Source organism: Ornithorhynchus anatinus, chromosome 2 (assembly GCF_004115215.2).
Source record: "Ornithorhynchus anatinus isolate Pmale09 chromosome 2, mOrnAna1.pri.v4, whole genome shotgun sequence".
In the NCBI taxonomy this organism is placed as follows: Eukaryota; Metazoa; Chordata; class Mammalia; order Monotremata; family Ornithorhynchidae; genus Ornithorhynchus; species Ornithorhynchus anatinus.
This window is the reverse complement of record NC_041729.1, coordinates 6708758-6717542: the sequence shown is the minus strand read 5'-3', so window position 1 is coordinate 6717542 and position 8785 is coordinate 6708758.

Below are 8785 nucleotides of genomic sequence, written 5' to 3'. Positions count from 1 at the left end.
GTAGACTGTAAACCCGGTGTGGGCAGGGATTATCTCTCCTTATTGCTGAATTGTATTTTCCAAGTGGTTAGTACATTCATTCAATCGTATTCATTGAGCGCTTACTTTGTGCAGAGCACTGCCCTAAGTGCTTGAGCCCTGTACTAAGCGCTTGAGTGCTCTGCACACAATAAGCATCTCAATAGATACAATTGAATGAATGAATGACTCTGCCACTTGCCTCCTGTGTGATCTTGGGCAAATTGCTTCACTCCTCTGGGCCTCAATTCCCTCATCTGTAAAATGGGGATGAAGACTGTAAGCCCTATGTGGGACAGGAACTGTGTCCAACCTGATTATCCTCTATCCACCCCAGTGCTTAGAACAGTGCCTGACACATAGTAAGTGCTTAGCAAATACTATTATTATTGTTACCATAATTATTACTGTTATCCATCGGCTGGCATTGCCGGACAGGGTGGGCACTGCTGCTGGAAGCCCACAGGGCTGTAGGTCCATCTGGTCAATGGGCCGGACACTAGGGTGACCACGGTAGGACAGAGCAGCCATGAACCCGGCCTTCTGGGTGGGTGGGTAGCCAGCAAGCGTCTCAACAGTCCAATCCAGCCAGAAGGACAGGCTGTGGGCGGAGCCTTGTGGAGCAGTAGGAAGGATGGACAAGACTTGATAATAATAATGTTGGTATTTGTTAAGCGCTTACTATGTGCAGAGCACTTTTCTAAGCGCTAGGGTAGATACAGGGTAATCAGGTTGTGCCACATGAGGCTCACAGTTAATCCCCATTTTACAGATGAGGTAACTGAGGCACAGAGTTAAGTGGCTTGCCCACGGTCACACAGCTGACAAGTGGCAGAGCCAGGATTCGAACCCATGACCTCTGACTCCCAAACCTGGGCTCTTTCCACTGAGCCACGCTGCTTCTGCTTTTCCTCAAAAATTTTACCCCGAATCTGGGGACCAACACATAAACATAACGATGCAAGCTCGTTGCGGGCAGGGAATGTGACTATTTATTGTTGTATTGTACTCTCCCAAGTGTTAGCTACAGTGTTTTGCACATGGTAAGGGCTCAATAAATGAGATTGAAAGAATGAATGAATAAACAGCAGGAGGAACGCCCAAAATGGAGAAAGTTAAATATGGAGGCAGATGCAAATCACAAGAAAGGACACTCCACTCGTCTGCTGTGTGACCTTAGGCAAGTCACTTCACTTCACTTCTCTGGGCCTCAGTGACCTCTTCTGTAAAACGGGCCTTGAGACTGCGAGCCCCATGTGGGACGAGGACCGTGACCAACCCGATTTGCTCGTACCCACCTCAGTGCTCAGTATAGTGCCCGGCACATAGTAAGCGCTCAACAAATATTACGATTACTAGTAGACCAGAGTCCAGTATAACAGAGCCGGCGGGCACCTTCCTTGCCCGCAACGAGCTTCGAAGGAGGCAGAGTGGAGTTGGAAACGATTACGCAGGAGCCAGACTAAGCAGACTGTGGAAAGTTGCTCTCCAGCAGGCATTCGGGGGATGGAATTTCTATATGACCCAGCAATTCTATCCCTCGGAAGAGCGAGCGGCACGTAGGAGGGCAGATCGGTTGCCCTAGACCCTGGTTGGGTCGGAGTTCTAGTGACAGGATGGGCAGTGCTCACCCACGCAGGGGATAAGGTTAGAATCGTCTTGGGTGTTGGTAGAGATTAACAGCGAATGCACATTTCGTATAAAGGGCCCAAAGCCATTCCTTTGGCGGTATCCCTTGGGAGCCCATGAGGCTCGATCGGCTAAGTGGCGACCTAATCCTACCCTGCGGCTCCAGGGTCTGCTCTGGGCAAGGTGTATTTTTGGAAAGGATTTCCTTGCAGAAAATGTCTGTTTCTGACCTGAATCTGCAGGGAGCAAACGGAACTTTAAGCACCGAGCCAGCCTTCTCCAGGATTGCCCAGTACCGGCCAGGCTATCGTCTCTGGCGTTGCCTAACAGCAGGTCCTCCTAGAGCCCACACGAGAGAGTACCGGTTAAGTGCTTACTCCATGCTAAGCGCTGTACTAAGCGCTGTGGTAGATAACATAAGCAGATAGGACACATTCCCTGTCCCACCTGAGGCACACAATTTAAGTAGGAGGGAGAATGTGTGTCCCAGCCCCATTTTTACCGATGAAGAGACTGAAGCACGGAGAAATCCAATGACTCGTCCAAGGCCACGAGCAGACGAATGGTGGATCTGGGATTAGAACTCAGGACTCCAGAATCCCATGCCTGTGCTCTTTCCACTAAACCACACTGCTTCTCAGGTATTCTCCAGTATTCAGACATAGGCCCATCTCCCTGATTGACAGACAGTTTGGGCTTCTCTGATCTTAAACCTTTTTTTTTTTAATGGTTTGTTAAGCACTTACTATGTGCCAGACATTGTACTTAAGTGATGAAATAAATACAAGATAATCAGGTTGGACAGAGTCCCTGTCCCACACAGGGCTCATGGTCTTCGTCCCTATTTTACAGATGAAGTAACTGAGGTGCTGAGAAGTTCAATTACCTGCCCACAGTGACACAACAGACAAGCCAGTCTGCTATAAGCCTTCTGGGGTGGCAGAGGAGAGGAGGGACAGAGAAACAGCATAGACTAGTGCATAAAGCATGGGAAAGACCTGGGTTCTAATCCCGACTCCGCCACTTGCCCGCTGTGTGACCTTGGGCAAATCACTTCACTTCTCTATGCCTCAGTTCCCTCATCTGTAAAACAGAGATTAAGAGTGTGAGCCCCATGTGGGACAGGGACTGTGTCCAATCTGATTATCTTCTATCTCCCCGAGCACTTAGAACAGTGCCTAGCACATAGTAAGCGTGTACATCACCCTGATTCTATTTATTTGCCATTGTTTTCATGAGATGTTCTTCCCCTTGACTCTATTTATTGCCATTGTTCTTGTCTGCCTGTCTCCCCAGATTAGACTGTAAGCCCGTCAAAGGGCAGGGACTGTCTCTATCTGTTACCGATTTGTACATTTCAAGTGCTTAGTACAGTGCTCTGCACATAGTAAGCGCTCAATAAATACTATTGAATGAATCTATGAACAAATACCATTAAAAAAGAGTGGCAGAGCAGGAATTAGAACCCAGGTCTTCTGATGGCCAGGACTGTGCTCTTTCCACTGGGCCATGCTGTTTCTCTGTCTCTCCCGCCTACTGCCTCCCCAGAAGGCTCACAGCAGGCTGGCTGGGACTCAGAACAGAAACCTTAATTCTTCCAGGCAGCACTACTCATTCAAACAGACTCTACCCCCAGCCCAACCACCTCACACCGAGACACTCAGGAAAGGTGGTGCACAAAACCTTTTGGTAGCCAAAATCCATATTTAATTGCCCTCAAACACTTTTCAGCCAATCCTCAAATGAGAGAACATAATAATAAGAATAATAATAATAATGGTATTGGTTAAGCACTTACTATGTGCCAAGCACTGTACTAAGCACTGGGGAGGATTCAAGCAAATTGAGTTAAACACAGTCCCTGTCCTGCAAAGGGCTCACAGTCTACTTCCCCATTTTACAGATGAGGTAACTGAGGCCCAGAGAAGTGAAGTGACTTACCTAAGGTCACACCAAAGACAAGTGGAAGAACTGGGATTAGAACCCAGGTCCTTTTGACTTCCGGAGAAGCAGCTTGGCTTAGTGGAAAGAGCGTGGGCTTGGGAGTCAGAGGTCCGTGGGTTCTAATCCCAACTCCACCACTGGTCAGCTGTGTGACTTTGGGCAAGTCACTTAACTTCTCTGAGTCTCAGGTACCTCATCTGCAAAATGGGGATTAAGACTGTGAGCCCCAGGTGGGACAACCTGATAAGCTTGTATCCAGTCCAGGGTTTAGAACAGTGCTCGGCACATAGTAAGTGCTTAACGAATACCATCATTATTATTCCAAGCCCGGCCTCTATCCCCTTACAGCAGGATACAGGTAATCAGGTTGGACACAGTCCCTGTCCCACATGGGTCTCACAGTCTCAATCCCCATTTTACAAATGAGATAACTGAGGCACAGAGAAATCAAGTGACTTGCCCATGGTCACACAGCAGACAGTGCGGAATCAGGATTAGAACCCAGGACCTTCTGACTTCCAGGCCCGGGCTCTATCCATTACGACACAATTGCCAGTCCGCCTTTGATTTGAGAGAAAGATTGGTAAAGAAAAATGCAAATTGTGGAATTGGGGGGCCGAGGCAAGTGTTGATTTTTCCCTGCGCAAGTTTGGCATGTGTGCTATCAGTCATCACTCAGGAGACACTGTCAACTGCTCCTTCACAGCGTCTGTCCAGCTGCAGTGGCAACCAAAAAGGCCACAGAAATAATCAATCGGTGGTATTTATTGAGCACATATTTATTTGTGTGCAGAGCACACTGGACCAGCTGCTTTGGAGAACACCACTGAGTTGATAGACATGATCCCTGCCCACAAGGAGATCACAGTCTAGAGGGGCAGACAGACATTCAAATGAATAAATATATAAATGATGGCCCTGCATATAAGTGCTGAGGGGCTGAGGGTGGAGTGAATACCAAGTGCCCAGTGGATACAGACCCAAGTACTAAATCAATCCATCAATCAGTATTTCTTGAGCACCAGAAGTTCATATCGTTTGAAAAATTCCATAATAATTCTGCCTTAAGGGTTGAGGGGAATAACACATAGAAATGGTTTGGAAGAACCGAGGTGACTAGCCAAATAGAAGAACAGCCAGACCCCGGTGGAGAATAGGAAGCGCACACAAGCCTTTTCAAACGGTGAAAGAGTGGTCCCTGTGGGCTGCCCAAATTGCCAAATTGAGATGATCTGGTCCCTCAAGAGAAGTAACATTGGACTGTCTTTTGTCCTCACGTCTAATAGAATTATTCCAGGCAGAGTAAAGAGGAGGTCGAGGGCAAAACTTCTCAAATGCACATTGGACCGTCATCAAACACCGCTCAGCTTGATAATAGTCACCCTCTCTCAGCAGACTCTTTTATATACTACTCTTCTTTCCTAGCCAAGTGTTAGACACGTCTCCTACTCGGTTCAGATCCAGGAGAAAGGTTCAGTGAGCCACCCAACTGTGCAGTGAAGCGGAATTGAACTCTCTGTGACAGTTTCTGGTGTAGACCGTTGCTCTCTGCTTCATTCTTTTTCTGATAAGCCCACATTCTGGGCTTAATCTTCCCTTGAGCAGAGAGAGAGATATTCATCCTTTCTGGATCCAAGAAAGCTGGGATTAGACAATGTTCTCTTAGGGGTTATTATTATCACTATTTTTGTAGTAATAATAATAATAATGAATTTATTAAACACTTACCCTGTGTCAAGCACTATTCTAAGCTCTGGGGTAGATAATAATAATAATAATGATGTTGGCATTTGTTAAGCACTTTCTATGTGCAGAGCACTGTTCTAAGTGCTGGGGTAGAGACAGGGTAATCAGGTTGTCCCACATGGGGCTCACAGTTAATCCCCATTTCACAGATGAGGTAACTGAGGCACAGAGAAGTGAAGTGACTTGCCCACAGTCACACAGCTGACAAGTGGCAGAATCGGGATTCGAACCCATGAGCTCTGACTCCCAAGCATGGGCTCTTTCCACTGAGCCACGCTGCTTCTCTACAAGGTAATCAGGTTGGACACAGACCCTGTCCCACACAGAGCTCAAAGTCAAAGCAGAAGGGAGAACAGGCACTGAATCTTCATCTTACAGATGAGGAAACTGAGACACAGAGAAGTTAAGTGACTTGCACAATGGGTAACTGGCAGAGCCAGAATTAGAACTCAAGTCCCCTGAGTCCCAGCCCCATGCTCTTTCCACCAGGCCACCACTGCTCCTTCTTTTTGTTCTTGAGGGGTCATTATTTTCCACCCTCAGGCTTCCAAGCCAATTGGCTTCAGTTTGGAGATCCTGTCCAAAGCATTTACTGACTACCAATTATTGTGTTAAGCAGGGGGTGGATACAATAATAATAATGATAGTATTTGCCAAGCACTCATCTAAGTACTGGATAAAGATGATATTTGTTAAGTGCTTACTATGTGCCAAGCACTGTTCTAAGCACTAGGGAAGATACAAGGAAATGAGGTTGTCCCCACGTGGGGCTCACAGTCTTAACCCCCATTTTACAGATGAGGCAACCGAGGCACGGGAAGTGAAGTAACTTGCCCAAAGTCACCCAGCTGGCAAGTGCCAGAACTTGGATTCAAACCCACGGCCTCTGACCCCCAAGCCTGTGCTCTTTCCACTGAGCCACTCTGCAAAACAATCAGATCACACACAGCTTGATCTGGGCCCACGTGGGGCTCATAGTCTATGGGGAAGGAGAACAAATATTTAATCCTCATTTTACAGTTGAGGAAACTGTGGCACAGAGAAGTTAAGCGACTTGCCTGAAGTCTCATGCAGGTGAGTGGCAAAGCCGGGATTAGAATCCAGGTCCCCGGCACCCAGGCCCATGTTCTTTCCACTAGGCTATGTTGCTTCTCCAGTAGGTCACGACTGCTCACGAAACCTTCACAGATTCTGTGTCTAACACCCCAGAGGAAACTCAATCAGTCAAACATATTAATTAAGCTCTTACCATGTGCAAAGCACCGTACTAAGCACTTGGGAGAGGAAGACAGAATATATTCGCTAGACATATTCCCTGCCTACAGTGAGTTTATGGTCTAGACGGGGAGACACACATCATTATAAATAAATAAAATACAGATATGCACATAAGTGTTTTGGGGCTGAAGGGTGAATTCATTCATTCATTCAATCGCATTTATTGAGCACTTACTGTGTGCAGAGCAAATCCAAGTGTAAGGGCAATGCAAAAGGGAGTGGGAGAAGAGGAAATGAGGGCTTAGTCAGAAAAGTCCTCAGAGGAGATGTGCCTTCGAAAGGTGTTTGAAGGGGGAGAGAGTCATGTCTGTCAGATATGAGGAGGTAGGGTGATTCGGGCCAGAGGCAGGACGTGGATAAGAGGACAGTGGGGAGATAGATGAGTTCGAGGTACAGTGAGTACATGGGTAATAGAGGAGTGAAGTGTGAGGGCTGGGTTGTAGCAGGACATCAGAGAGGTAAAGGAAGAGGCAGCAGAGTGTTTGAGGGCTTTAAAGCTGATAGTAAGGAGACCCTGTTTGATGGGGAGATGGATAGGCAGCCCTGGAAGCTCTTGAGGAGTGGGGAAACAAGGACTGAATGTTTCTGTAGAAAAATGATCCAGGCAGCAGAGTGAAGTAGGGGCTGGAGTGGGGAGAGACAGGAGGCAGGGAGGTCAGCTAGGAGGCTGATGTGGCAATCCAGGCAGAATAAGAGAGGTGCTCGGATTAATGTGGCAGCAGTTCGGATGGAGGGGAAAGGCTGGGTTTTAGCAATTTTGTGAAGGTTGAACGGACAGGATTTGGGGACAGATGGACTATATGGGTCATAGAAAAGCGATGAGAAGAGGAAAATGCCAAGGTTACAGGCTTATGAGACAGGGAGGATGGTGGTGCTGTCTACAGTGATGGGAAAGTCATTTTTAATGACCGATAATTAAAAATAAAAAAATCTTCTTGAGATTTAGCTAAATGGAGCCACTGAGTTCTGTCCAGGTAGAAAAGAGTGGTCACTGATTCTGCAAGGATGGCCTGTCATTTGAATCCTGAGTGACCGGGAATCTAATCCCAGCTCTGCCACTTGTCTGCTTTGTGACCTTGGGCGAGTTACTTCACTTCTCTGTGCCTCAGTTACCTCATCTGTAAAATGGGGATTAAGACTGTGAGCCCCATGTGGGACAGGGATTGTGTCCAACCCATATGGCTTATATTCCCCACCCTAGCACTACCAGTGCCTGGTACATAGTGAGCACTTAACAAATACCACAATTATTATTATTATCCATCCATCCATCAATCAATCTATCTATCCCTAGGCCACAGACAGTTTATTACCTGCCACAGACAAGAAGGCCCTGTGGTTAATCGACTGCAGGCTTCAACCAGAATTAGAGTCGGCCAGCAATGCGGCCTCAGAGCTGGGTAGTCACATCTGTGGCTATTGGAGTTCTGCCTGCCACTACCCTGAGCAAACCAACAGGGAGCTACACTGCCAGAAATCGGCTTCAACAAAGGAACCTCACACTGCTGGAAGCCTGGAGAAAGAACCATGGAAATGCTGTAAAAACCTCCCTCAGAGTCCTCTCATCAGACAACAGGACCAAAGATCCTCTACTCCACTGGAAACCGTCCTCTAGACTGTAAGCTCGTCGTGGGCAGGGAATGGGTCTGTTAATTGTTAGGCTGTCCTCTCCCAAGCGCTTAATACAGTGCTCTGCACACAGTAAATAGTCAATAAATACAATTGAATGAATGAATGGAAACATCCATGGCCAAAAGCAGGATATTGTCTCCTAGAAGTTTCTGGGAGAGAAGGGAATTAGACTTCTAGGATGGCTAATGACTGGGAAGGCCAATTTTGAATAATCTTGTCTGAATTCCCGGAAGCACTTCTGGGTACAAGCGGGACATCACTAGCCTATAGGCGAATCCCAGTCCTCTAAGACCGCACACACTAAGAGGAAAGAGCTCGGGCCTGGGGGTCAGAAGACCTGGTTTCTAATTCTGGTTCCATCACCTACCTGTTGTGTTATCTTGGGCAAATCACTTACCTTTTCAGTACTTCAGTTCCATCATCTGCAAAATGGGGATTCAAAAACCCCTTCTCTCTTCTACTTAGTCTGTGAGACCCATGTGAAACCTGATTGTCTCATATCTCCTCCAGTGCTTGGCACATAGTAAGTGCTTAACAG